This window comes from Monodelphis domestica, chromosome 1, assembly GCF_027887165.1.
Source record: "Monodelphis domestica isolate mMonDom1 chromosome 1, mMonDom1.pri, whole genome shotgun sequence".
Taxonomy (NCBI): Eukaryota; Metazoa; Chordata; class Mammalia; order Didelphimorphia; family Didelphidae; genus Monodelphis; species Monodelphis domestica.
The window spans coordinates 263,874,471-263,886,974 of NC_077227.1; the positions used below are offsets into that span (position 1 = coordinate 263,874,471).

Below are 12,504 nucleotides of genomic sequence, written 5' to 3' on the forward strand. Positions count from 1 at the left end.
AAATATTTAATTGATTTAGGTTGAAAAAAAGTTATTTATTTACAGCAAAATAAAAGAAATGGGAATAAACTGATTTAATTTAACTGATTAATTAATGGAAATAGAGCATCCCACTCAATGAAATAAACAGGACACAAGGCAGCTAACATACATATCTTGCCTCTATATGATTGAGATTCTTATATTTTGCTTATTTTCTTGACTATAAGTGACTGAATATTGACCTTTAGATGGATGTATTTAGGCTTAGACATGATTTAATGATTTGAGAGGTCAGAGGTCCTAGAAAGCTTAATGACAATGGGAAGAGTTTCTGAATCTGAGAAGCTGAGCAGTGAAAAGAAGCGAAGCCCAACCAAGATCTGTCCTACCTAGCCAGAAAACATGGGCACAGAGGGGAGAGTATAATACTAAGATACAATGTAACAATGCCTTTTTAGCAGTATTATACATTACTTTATATTTTAATGAAGTTGAAGTCTCCACCTCTGGGGAGAGTAAGATTATTGTTACAAAAGTAAAATTACTGAATCTTATTTGGAGTCTTTGTCATGGCACAATGTATTCAGCATTTCTATGGTCCTAACAGATTCATATTGTTAGTACAGTGGAGTGCTTTATGCCCTTGTCCCCACAAGTTCTAAATGCTAGAATTTTGGCAGGTAGGGGCAAGTTGGATAGAGTGTTGGCAAAGTGGATAGAATGCCAAATCTGGTCTGTAGGATTCATGTTCCTGGGTTTAAATCTGGTCTCAGACTCTAGCTGTGTGATCATGTACAAATTTCTTAACCTTTTTTTGCCTCAGTTTCCTAATCTGTAAAATGACCTGGAGAGGGACATAGCAAAACAATTCAGTACCTTTGCTAAGAAAATGCTGAGAAGAGTCAGACAAGATTGAACAGCAACAAGGTGGTCTAATGGAGGCTGAACATTAGACTTCAATATCAACTTTAAATCATGCCTCAAACACTAATTAGCTATGTCACCCTAAGCAAGTCATTTAAACTCAATCTACCTCAGTTCCCTGATCTGTAAAATGGTACCTACTTCACAGAATTGTTGTGAGGATAAAATAAAATTTAACGTTGCTTTGAAAAAGTTCAAGTGTTATATACATGTTAAGTATTATTATTAGCTACTTTTAGAATCATCAATCAATTTAATTTGCTTGAGGAGCAAACATTTTTGGGATTTGGGCTAATGCCTTTAATTGAGGCTTCTAATTCTTTTAGTGGTGCTGTTTCTATGAATGGCCACTTGCTAGGAAATAAAAGGCTTTACCATATTTCCTCACATTTTATTTGTCTGTTGAGAATTTCTTTTTTGTCTCAGTAAAATCAAGGGGAGGAAAATTTTTAAAAAGGAAAGAAGAAGTGGTGATGTGTGCAGCTAGGTAACAAAGTGGCTTGGTATCAGGAAGACTTGAGTTCATATATGACCTCATTTACTTTTAAGTGGTCCTTAGCAAATTCTTAATTCCTTACAGCCAATTTCCTAATCACTAAAACATGGATAACACAAGCACTTAATTCATAGGATTAAAAAAAATTCTTACCTTTTGCTTTAGAATCAATACTATATTGGTTCAAAAACAGAAAACTGGTAAGGGCTAGGCAATGGAGGTTAAGTGATTTGCCCAGGTCACACAGCTAGGAAGTGTTGGAGGCCAACTTTGAACCTAAGATCTTCAATCTCTAGATCTGGCTTTCAATCCACTGAGCTGCCAGCTGCCACCTAATTCGTAAGATTATTGTTGAGAATTAAGGGAGAATATGTAAAGTACTTTGCAAACCTTAAAGCAGTATATATAATATTTAATCATCTGACCTCCCTGGCTCCCTTTAAGTCCAAACTAAAGTCCTGTCTTTTAAGTGAAGTCTTCCTCAACTCCTCTTAATTCTAGTGATTTTCCTTTGTTAATCATTTCCTATTTAACCTGTGGATAGATGGTACCATTTTGTCGGCATGCTTTCTCCCTCATTAGATTGTACCTTCCTTGAAGGCAGACTCTTTTTTTTGTCTCCTTTTGCAACTCCGGCGCTTAGCACAGTGCCAGATACACAGTAGGTGTATATATAATAAAGATTTATTCATTGGTTGTCATGGTTGCATTTTTGCTCTTAGGTGAAGTGACATCCATCAATGTCTTTCTTCAAGGTTCACAGCGTAGGTGGTGTTGGATCTATCCCAAGTAAGGCATTCCTTCCTTCCACTCCAGGAACACAGCACCTGAATTCCAGCTCCAGGTGGGTTTCGACTAGGCAGTGCATCAGAGCTTCAATATCGAGCAGAATTCACAGAAGAAAAGCAGGAGAGCCGATCTTCGGCCCGCAGCTGGGGCAAGACCGCAGCGGGGCTGGGTGGGGCGGGGCGAGACGGGGGCGGGGCCGTCTGAGGGTGGGGTTGCGTGTCTGTGCCTTTAAGGGGCTGGTCTCCGTGCATCCGCTGTTCAGACGCTCTGGACGTGCCGAGGCTTCTTCCCCCTCCCAATATCTGTTCCCTTCCTGCCGGGCGGCAACACTAGCACCTGAGTGACGGCGGCGGTGGCGCGGCGGGACAGGGCTTCCCCCACCGTTCACCAGCGTTGGGATCAACCTCGGCTCCTCCAGCTTCCGCCCCTCTCCCCCTTCACCGGTCCCGCGGCGGACGCGCACGGTGAGGAAGGGAAGTAGGGCAGGAAAAAGGCCGGGCTGGAGTCAGGCAGTCGCTGCCCCGCGGGTGGGGTGGGGTAGGGGGAAGGGAACGAGTGTGCGAGGCCACAGCGGGCTCCTGCCGGGCCAGGCTCGGCCGGGCCGAGAATGGGGCGCGATCGCGGGGATAAATCCCGCGGCGCGGCCCAGCCTGGCCTGCCCGCTTTAGCGGGCTCTAGGCCTTGAGCCGTCAACCCCTCCCAGCCTTCTCCCGATACACTGCGGCGGGCAGAGGCCCAGGCGACGCGGCCCGGTCCAGGGGGAAGGGGAACCAGAGGTGGGGTGCGGGGCGGTGGAGCCGGGGCAGAGGCTCCATCCTCTATTCTTTCCGCTTCTGACGCGCCTGGTCCCAGGGTAAAGAACCCGGGAAGGAAGAAGGTCTCTTCAAGTCGTCCCGGGCTGCCCCAACGGGTCTGCTGCGTCTCTTCCCCAGGGCATCCCGGGAGTGTCAGAGGCTACTCCGAAAAGGGTGTTGGGGTGACTGACCAAGGCACCTATTTTTAGCCTGACCCGAGGCCTCTCGGAGGGAAGGAGGGGGAATTATCGCCTGTGGCCAAGGAAGCGGGCGCTCCTCCCTCCCTGCTCAGAGCCGGCCACGCTGCTGCCATGCTGCCGCTCTCGCCCCACTTCTTTCCTATGGAGACTTCCCAGAGAAGAGCAGTTCCAGAGCCCAAGTTTTTCCCGCGCCCCCTTTTTCTCCTCCCTCTTTCTCCCCGCCCTCCCCAAAGCGGTGAAGCCTTTTGAAATCTGACCTCTTTAAATAAATGCAGTCTGTGCTCAGAGAGCCTTCAGGGTGGAGGAATCTTCCTGAGATCTTTTCCGTAGGCCGATTTTTTTCTCTATGCTAGAGAAATCTCTGAAAAAGCAGAACTGGCTCAGAAAAATCGATAATAAAAATGCCTTATTTAATAAAATAATAGGCTATAATTCGACCCCACTCTACATTAATCTCTTGTGAAGGAAAATATAATTGTAACGGGAAAAGTGGGACCAATAAAAAAAAACTCTTAGAGCCCTTTGCAAGAGTAATTTTAATTTTTGTTAAGGATATGACTTATAATTTTAGACTCATAAGTTCTAGTGAAAGAAGGGGGAAACCTGGTTCCTAACAACCTTTAGGTTAAACCAGAACTGCTGGTTTATAAGTTATAGAGTTATAAGAGAGTTAAGCATAAGTGGGAGTTGAGATTAACTTTTAAGAGTTTGTCACTGTATCTATACAATGAGGAAAGTTTTTAAGAAATTTAGAAATTGGATGGCCAGGTAAATAGATATATTGTGGTGAAAACAGCATGTAACGAGTTGAATTGAACAAAAAAAAAATCTAGTTTAAAAAAACAAACAACTTTTTTTTTGTTAAAGTTTGCTCATTTTTGTTTAGCTTGGGCCTCAGGTCTCCACTACTCATTTTCCAACAGTTTTTTGTTTTTTTTTTGAAGTTGAAAGTAGAATGATTTCAACTTCTGACCTTTTAAATTAATGAATAATCTAAAGTTGATTGAGGTATTGTCAACTTTTTTCCTAGGGTAGACATATTTCTTTATGAATTCATTTCTTTTTTTGGCTCAGAGTGTTAGGAAATGAATGCATCCATATAAATTCTACTCTAGTCAATTGGTTAGCTAGCATTTATAAAACACCTATATACTATGTATTGTGATAACCTCTGAACATAAAGAAAGACTCTTCCCCTGCAACTAAACAAAAAAAGCCCCATCCTTTCCCACAAGGAGCTCACAATCTAATGGGAGGGGACAAAATGCTATTTTAAAAAATTGGGATAAATAGAATAAATTTGAGATAATTACAGTGGGAAGGCACTAAATTAAGGAGGACCAGCAAAGGCTTCTTGAAAAAGGTAGGGTTTTAACTGCTACCTGGGAAGAGATGAGGAAGAAGAGCATTTCAGGCATGAGAAATAACTAGTGAAAATGCAGGAATACTAAACATGAAGTGTCTTGTATGAGAAACAAGCAAGGAGACCAATATTAATGGATCAGAGAATTTGTGGAGGGTAGTAATATGTAACAAGACTAGAAAGGCAGAAGGAGACCAGATTATGAAAGGCTTTAAAAACCCCCAGGATTTTATATTTGATCCTATGGGCAAATAGAGAACCATTTACCAAGTAGTGGTAAGATCTGCACTTAGGGAAGATCAATTTGACAACTGAGTGGAATGTGCATTGGGGAGAGGAGAAAATTGAAGGTGGGAGATCAAATTTATTGTAATAGGCCTGGTGTCAGTTGATGAAGGCTTGCAGTAAGGTGGCAGCAGTGATGAGAAGGGGACATGTGTAAATGAAGGTATAAATAGTTTTGACTGATGATTGGATATTCAGTGTGAAATGGAGAAATTGATGACATTCTAGGTTGGGAGCCTGAGTTACTGGCATCCTAGACAATATTAAAGAAGTTGAGGAGAGTGTTTGATGGAAGGAAGCAGTAATTTAGTTTTGGAATCTTGCATTTAAGATCTGTTTGGGGATGTCTTAAAGGAGGGTAAGGAAAGAGTTTAGGGCTGGAAAAGTAATTTTGAGAGTCATTTACATAGAGATTAGTTGGTTAGTTAAATCATCAAGTGAAATAGTATTGAGGGAGAAGAGAAAAAACCCCAAGACAGAGCCTTAGGAGACATCCATGATTAGTGAGCATGGTGATGAAGATCTAGCTAAGGATACTGGTAGGAAGAGAACCTAGAGTGGAAAGTAGGGGGAAGAGAGGAACTGATGATGTCAAAGGCATAAAAGAGGTTATTCCCCATGCATAATGAAGCCTGAGAAAAGATCTTTGGATTTCTTCAAAAACTGAGGTTAGAAGACATAATACAAAGGATTAAGTAAGAAAAGTGAGAAGAGAAGAAGTCGAGTTACTTATTCTAAACCACTTACCACAAAACTACAAATGCTTGAACTCAAAATTTTCTTAGTTTTTTTTTTTAACTGTATTAGCTGTATTAGGCTATATTCATTGTTAGAGAATCTTGTGTTCTATAGAAATGACTTTTACAAATACCTGAATTTACCTCTTCTGGTCCGAAAACCTTTAAACTTAATTTTTTAAAAAGCTTCCCCCCCCCCCCCAAAAGTTTGGCTCTTACCTTCTGTACACTTTTCCTAACTTTTCTGTTACTTTACAGGATACCACCATCCCTTCATTCACTCAACATAGCTACCTACCTAGGCGTCCACTCTATACCTCACTGTCTCATCTCCTATATGCAATATATTTCTGAATCTTCTTCTTAGTACCCGTATTACATATCTCCTATATGGCCCCTTCTGTCCTTTGTACTGCAACCACTTTGGCGCAGACCCTCATCCAATCTCATTCCTGGTCTGTTTAAAATAGCATTTTGGTTGATCTCTTGCCTCAGTTTTCTCCCACTTCTCCATTTTCTACTCAGCTAGCAAATTGATCCAATTAAAGATTTCCCAACAATTAAAGTAGGGTTTCATCCCTATTTAATAAACTTAAGTGGCTCCCTGTTATATTCAGACTCAAATATAATATCCTCTGTTTAACTTTTATATTTTTTAATAACCTAGTCCCTTTTTACCTTTTCATTCTTATGCCTTTCTTCCCTTCATGTATTCTTCTATTTAGTGACACCAGCCTCCTTGCCAGTGTTAGGATATGTTTCATTTTTAACTTTGGGGATTTTCTCTGGATGTCCTTCATAGCTGGCATTTTCTCCTTTAACCCCCTTTTTTGGTTTCCCTGGGTTCCTTCAAATCTCATCTAAAATCCCATCTTCTGTAAGTCATTTTTTTCCAGTCCAAAAAGACTCTTTTTGTCTTTCTTTGTATCCCCAGAGATTGTCTCTTGCAAATATTTGTTTTGGCTTGGCTGCCCAAGTTTTCTTAGAAGATACAAAACTATATTATTATTTTAAAGTGTCAATTTATTCTTTATTCCTTAAATATGCTGACTTATACTACCTTTAACCATAGTGTTCAGACACAAGGCATCACCACTGTTAGCCACTCCTCTGCTTTCCCTAGTCTAGTTGACTAAGTCAACTGTTATCTCTTAAGAATATGACCAATATTATTTAACTTTTTCTCCATGACTACTTATGCAATTATGAGCATACATTATTCTATACTATTATAATTTGCATTGGCAAACATATTTAGTTTTGTCTTCTTGATGTCACCTGCCACTTCTGTCTTGGCTTCTAATTTGCAATCAGCTGGGAAACTGTAATTTTTAAGAATTGAATGTAATATGCTTTTGTTAAGTTGTGTATGACTCTGTGAACCTATTGAGGTTTTCTTGGCAAAGATATGGTATGGCAGTGTTTGATATTTGCTTTGTTTTACAAATGAGGAAACTGAGGCACACAAAGTTAAATGAGTTGGGCAGTGTCACATAGCTAATAAGTGTCAAGCCAGATTTGAATGCAGGAAAGTGAATATATTCCCTTAGTCACCTAGTTGCCACCCTGATCACTGAAGGTTTAAATGGGGTCCCAAGAATTACAATGAGTACTTTTGGAAAGAGCTCAGAACGTTTTCCAATTTGCTTTGGGGAGCACTGAGATAATTAGAAGCCCAACCTTTTGGATGAATAGTGGTGGGTGCCTTTTGACATTTTATTAAAGATCTGAAAATCTGACTACTAAATTTTCCACAATCTGATGGTATCTGAAGTCTTAGCCAATAGCTATATAATGCATTTAGATTCCTAGACAAGATGACAAATTTAAAACATTACTCCCTTGCTTATTCTTGACATAACCCTATGTTACTTATTCTATCAGTTTCCCTTTTTAAAAATAAGTCTAGTGCATCTTTTCATGGGCAGGGCTTGGAAAGATTCAGTTTCTTTGTGTAGGGAAATGTTAATTGTATTCAAAATTTTTTTTCTTTTTTCTGTGGATGCTAACAGGACTTTTCTCATAGTGATTTTAAAACATGGGAAAACATTTGATTTAAACAAATAAGCAAATGTGTTTTTGGTTTTGTTGTGCAAATTACAGGAGAGATGAAATCATAATTTATATTGCAGTTTGTCAAGCTATGAATTTTTTTTCCAACTGTATTTTTAATACTTGAAGTGGAGAAAGAGCAAGCTATATCTTTTTAGTTGATAGTTGTATATATAAGGAATAATTGGGGGAAAGTGTTTAAGTAGTTGACTTGATGAATGGATCTCTTAGAAATTCCACTAGAAACTATTCATGGAGGGCAAGTCATAATGCACATCTGTATATGATAGTATTATTTATTCATGTGGAATATATTATTCTTTACATGGTCCAGGCTAATGGAAAATCTTCAACCATTATGTAAGTCAGTTTCAGTATCATGATTTACTTTACTCCCTAAAGTTATTCACAGTTCCTTTGTTTGGTGTCTCAGTGAAATCTAGACCTTGGTAGAAACTAGAACTTTCATTGAATTAAGCCTCTAGCCCACTCTTATCATCTCTTTATTTTATTTTATTTTCCAATTTAAACATTATTTTATTTGGTCTTATCATCTCTCTATCCTTTTTTTTTTTACCCATACCTTCCGTCTTGGAGTCAATACTGTATATTGGCTCCAAGGCAGAAGAGTGGTAAGGGCTAGGCAATGGGGGGTCAAGTGACTTGCCCGGGGTCACACAGCTGGGAAGTGTCTGAGGCCAGATTTGAACCTAGGACCTCCCATCTGTAGGCCTGGCTCTCAATCCACTGAGCTACCCAGCTACCCCTTTATCATCTCTTAAAAGATGTTACTTGGCCATCTAACTAGAAATCAGGGTGACTTTGGGCAAATCAGCCAACATAGATTTCTCAGCAGGATCATAGGGAGAATAAAATAGAATACTTAGCTCTAGGGGAAGTTGTTTTAAAGTGCTAGGTAAAGCAAGGAAATATTGGGATCTAGAATTTTGTTACAATGTTATTTCAGGGTTATAATGTAGTTCTTTCAAGAGTCAAAATTAAATTTTTGTCATTCTACTTTGAAAATCAGAACATGAAACTATAATAGATGGACCCTTATGGTAAGGGTCATTGTCTTTTTTGTATCTCATGTATTTTAGTTATGCCATCAACTCCTTATGGTTTTAAAAACTATTAAAAATTTTGTAATTTTTCTGATTTTTGAGCCATTTTCCTCATGTCAAAATGGGTAGTTAAATTAGTGTCTGGAAACTGATAGGAATAAAGATGATATGTCTAGATCATCTTATATTTAAAAAATCACTATGCCAAAGTTAGAATGCACTGCAAAAAGTGGAGATCTTTAAAAAAATTAAATACAATCAACAATCTTTTCCTTATACAAACTGAATCTCTTATGCTATTAAGAAGGGAATGTGGGTAGGCACAATTGAGAGTTAATTGAATTGACAAATTTCTGGGTTTTAAGAGCAAGTTAGAGAGTTGTGTCTCTGACTTCATTTGACCTATACCCTCTTCAAATTGTTTTTCCAATTAGTAGTGGGTGAACCTCATTTCAGATGTGAGTGATCATTCTACATCTGATAAAGGATATGAAGCTTTCTTTGAGTTGCTCATTTGCAGATGAAAATGCTAGGAGAGACTATGTGCTAGCTCTTTTGGCATAGATTAAATTTTTACCATTTCACCATATTTTCATTTTCATAAACTAGTAGCAAAATGTTAAAAAGCAAAACTAAATAAAAACTAAACTCCAAACTGGAAAACAAACACTGTACTTGGGGAACTTAGACCCAGGAACTATTTGCTGGTTATTGGGCAAATGACTATTTTATAACCTAGCCTGCTGAGATGCAGATTTTGGAAATATTCTGAATAGCCACTATGAGTTCAGTGAGAGGTCTCAGGGGACCCAAACCTACAGCAAAAAGAGTTCTACTTCCAATTGTATAAATCTGCTCTTTTACTGTCTGCCTAGGACAGGGGTCCCCAAACTTTTTACACAGGGGCCAGTTCACTGTCCCTCAGACCATTGGAGGGCTGGACTGTAAAAAAAAAAAAAACTATGAACAAATCTGTATGTACTGCTGGCAGTGATGGGCCTGTCATACCTTACACAGGCCCCTCACCACCACCGCTATACGGGGCAGCAGTATACACAGTGTGGAATCCCCTCCCCCAGATCACCACTCACCATGCTGACATCTTCCATTGTGCAGCCACATAATGTACTTAGAACAAGGTGCCACGCAAAGGATTATGTCACAGGAAGTAGTACTGTACGTGAGCGACACTGCCACTCATGCTCCTCTCACTGACCACCAATGAAAGAGGTGCCCCTTTCGGAAGTGTGGTGGGGGCCGGATAAATGGCCTCAGGGCGCCACATGTGGCCCGAAGCCGTAGTTTGGGGACCCCTGGCCTAGGAGATGGCAAGCCTCAGACCTAAGGAGTATACTGGGGAGACTTCTGCAAGTCCTAGGCCAGTCTTACCTTCTGTCTTTGGTCAGCTAGGCGGCTTCAGTGGATTGAGAGCCAGGCCTAGAGATGGGAGGTCTGGGGGTTCAAAACTGGCTTCAGATACTTCCTAGCTATGTGACCTCACTTAACCTTCATTGCCTACATCTTAGCACTCTTCAGCCTTGGAACTAATATGTAGTATTGTAAGATTCAAATTAATATCCAATAACTCCAAGTATTATATTTTATAGTTTATTAAGAAATCACTTGAAGTAGGAAGAAAAGAAACAAAAAAATAGAAGTTCAAACCTAATTATCTCACAAAAAAGTAAACCCACATGTATAGATTCTGGCTGGCATAAAGTCCCCTTTCCCAGCCGTGATCAGGTGAAAAGAGCATGAGGGGTGGAGCTACACAAAACTTATATCCTCCCTACGTTACCGTCTAATGTGAAAAGGAACATGGGAAGCTGGAAGTTCTGGGGAGCAAATCCTAATTACACAGTATTGATTCTAAGTTGAAAGGTAAGAATTAAAGAAAAATACTGAGACTATCCACTGAGCCATCTCACTGCTCGTTAGGCCAGTCATTCTGAAAGAGCACAATAATATGCTAGTGTAGGATTGCAGCTGAACCTGAAGGAAGTCATAGAAACTTTAGCTACCTTGTGAGGGAAAGGCTTAGGGAGTATAGCAGATTGATATACTCAGCAAAGATACTATGATGTATATATAATGAGTCAGATGAGCTGAGCAGCCCATCCATTAAAAGGACAGTATACAAAGGGAAAGGGTACTGAGGTCCTGTAATACCAAAAGTGTGAGTTGATTTTGTCACATGAATATTACAGGTGCCCTTCACTACTGAGCTCAAAGAGTGTATCCTAAGTTTATTGGGGGAATGGTTCATAGCTACTGTTTTTATTAAGCAATCTAAGGTTACTTTGTAAATGGGGAGCACACCAGTAGTGGTTGTTGGGCTATAGTTCTAGAAGTGAAAAGCCATTGAGTTTTTCTTAAAACTGAAGATAACTGATTAGACCCAGTCCAAGAGTACACATTGGGGGTGTAACATGAAGAGGGTGTTATATTTTTGCTAGTCTGGAATGCTGATAATGGGCGTAGGTCATATTGACATGTACTTTGTGCTACCAGAGTCAAAGAATAATTCATTACATTTTAAATAGTAGTTGAACCTAGGAGAAAAGAAAATTTTAATTTAAGAATTTAAGCTAAAGTGGGGGGTGGGGGTGGGCAGCTAAGTGGCTCAGTGGATTGAGAGTCAGATGGGAGGTCCTGGGTTCAAATGTGATCTCAGATACTTTCTAGCTGTGTGACCCTGCATAAGTCACTTAACCCCTATTCCCTAAACTCTTACTGCTCTTTTTGCCTTGGAATCAATACTCAGTATTGATTCTGAGATGGAAGGTAAGGGATAAACTAAATGCTTTTTTTGTAGAATGTACCAGTTTATTAATCTTGATGTTCAGCAACATCTTTGGATACTTTCACAAGATTTGTGGTCTCTTTGGTTTGGTTACTTCTACTATTACTGTGTTTTAAATTGGAAAATGAGAAACTGTTTTCATATGCTTTATGCAATGTCCTCAAATAATTGATCATTAAATTAAATGTATTAAAAGTACCCAGTTTATTATCACAGCTTACCTTATTGAAAACCTAAAAGGATTCCCAAATTATTATTCTTCCCTAAAATTTTCTAACTCAGTTTTTCCACAGTATATAAATTGTAAAGTTAAATGATTTGCCTAGGATCACACAGGTAGTAGTTATTAGATGTGGTGTTCAAATCCTATGACTTCAGAGCTTGTTCTTTCTTAAGAGTCAGCTGGTGGCACAGTGGATAGAGCACTAGGCTTGAAGTTGGGAAGTTTTGTAACCTCAGGTGAGTCATTTAACCTTTGTTTCAGTTTCCTCAACTCTAAAATGGGGATAATAACACCTCTCTTACAGAGTTGTTGACAACTAAAAGTGATAATATTCTCTGTCAGATGCTTTATAAATGTGGAATTCCTTGCCTTTCCCTTTTTTGCCGGATGTCACTGAAGGTTTTTATTTTGCATGTTCATCATATAAATAGTTGAAATTGGCCATATCCTACTTTATCCATGAAATGAATATGTATCATACTATACTTTTGTATTAATAAATCCCACTGAGGTATGATTGATGGACAATTTATGGTTTGGGACTACTATTATTTTGGCATAGGATAAGAGCAAGTAACTAAAAAAACCCAGCTTATTACTATGGTTTTCTTTAGGGGAGGAGAGAAAGGTAAAAATATTCATTATTGGGGTCATGAGCTAGAAGAGATTTTTAGCTCTCATTTAGATATCCTCCTAGATATTAAAGAAAATATTGTTATCTTCTGTTTTTTCACTTTCCTGTCAAGGATGTAACTTTGCCTAATAAGCTCCTCCCTGTAACACTGAAGAATA

The 12,504-nt window shown here is 39.2% G+C and overlaps 1 protein-coding gene across 21 annotated transcripts in view; it reads left to right on the plus strand.

Moving 5' to 3' along the window:
- The first annotated feature begins 2,251 nt into the window (after positions 1-2,251).
- Positions 2,252-12,504, plus strand: part of KTN1 (kinectin 1) — a 185,784-nt gene continuing 175,531 nt past the window's right edge. For 17 of the 21 annotated variants that reach the window (XR_457381.3, XM_007472933.3, XM_016424467.2 and 14 more), the window contains exon 1: positions 2,399-2,655. The gene's annotated coding sequence lies outside the window, so the exon portion shown is untranslated. Of the gene's footprint in view, positions 2,656-12,504 lie in introns of all 21 variants that reach the window. The other 4 variants (XM_016424456.2, XM_056810787.1, XM_016424477.2 and 1 more) reach the window with 3 other exon arrangements.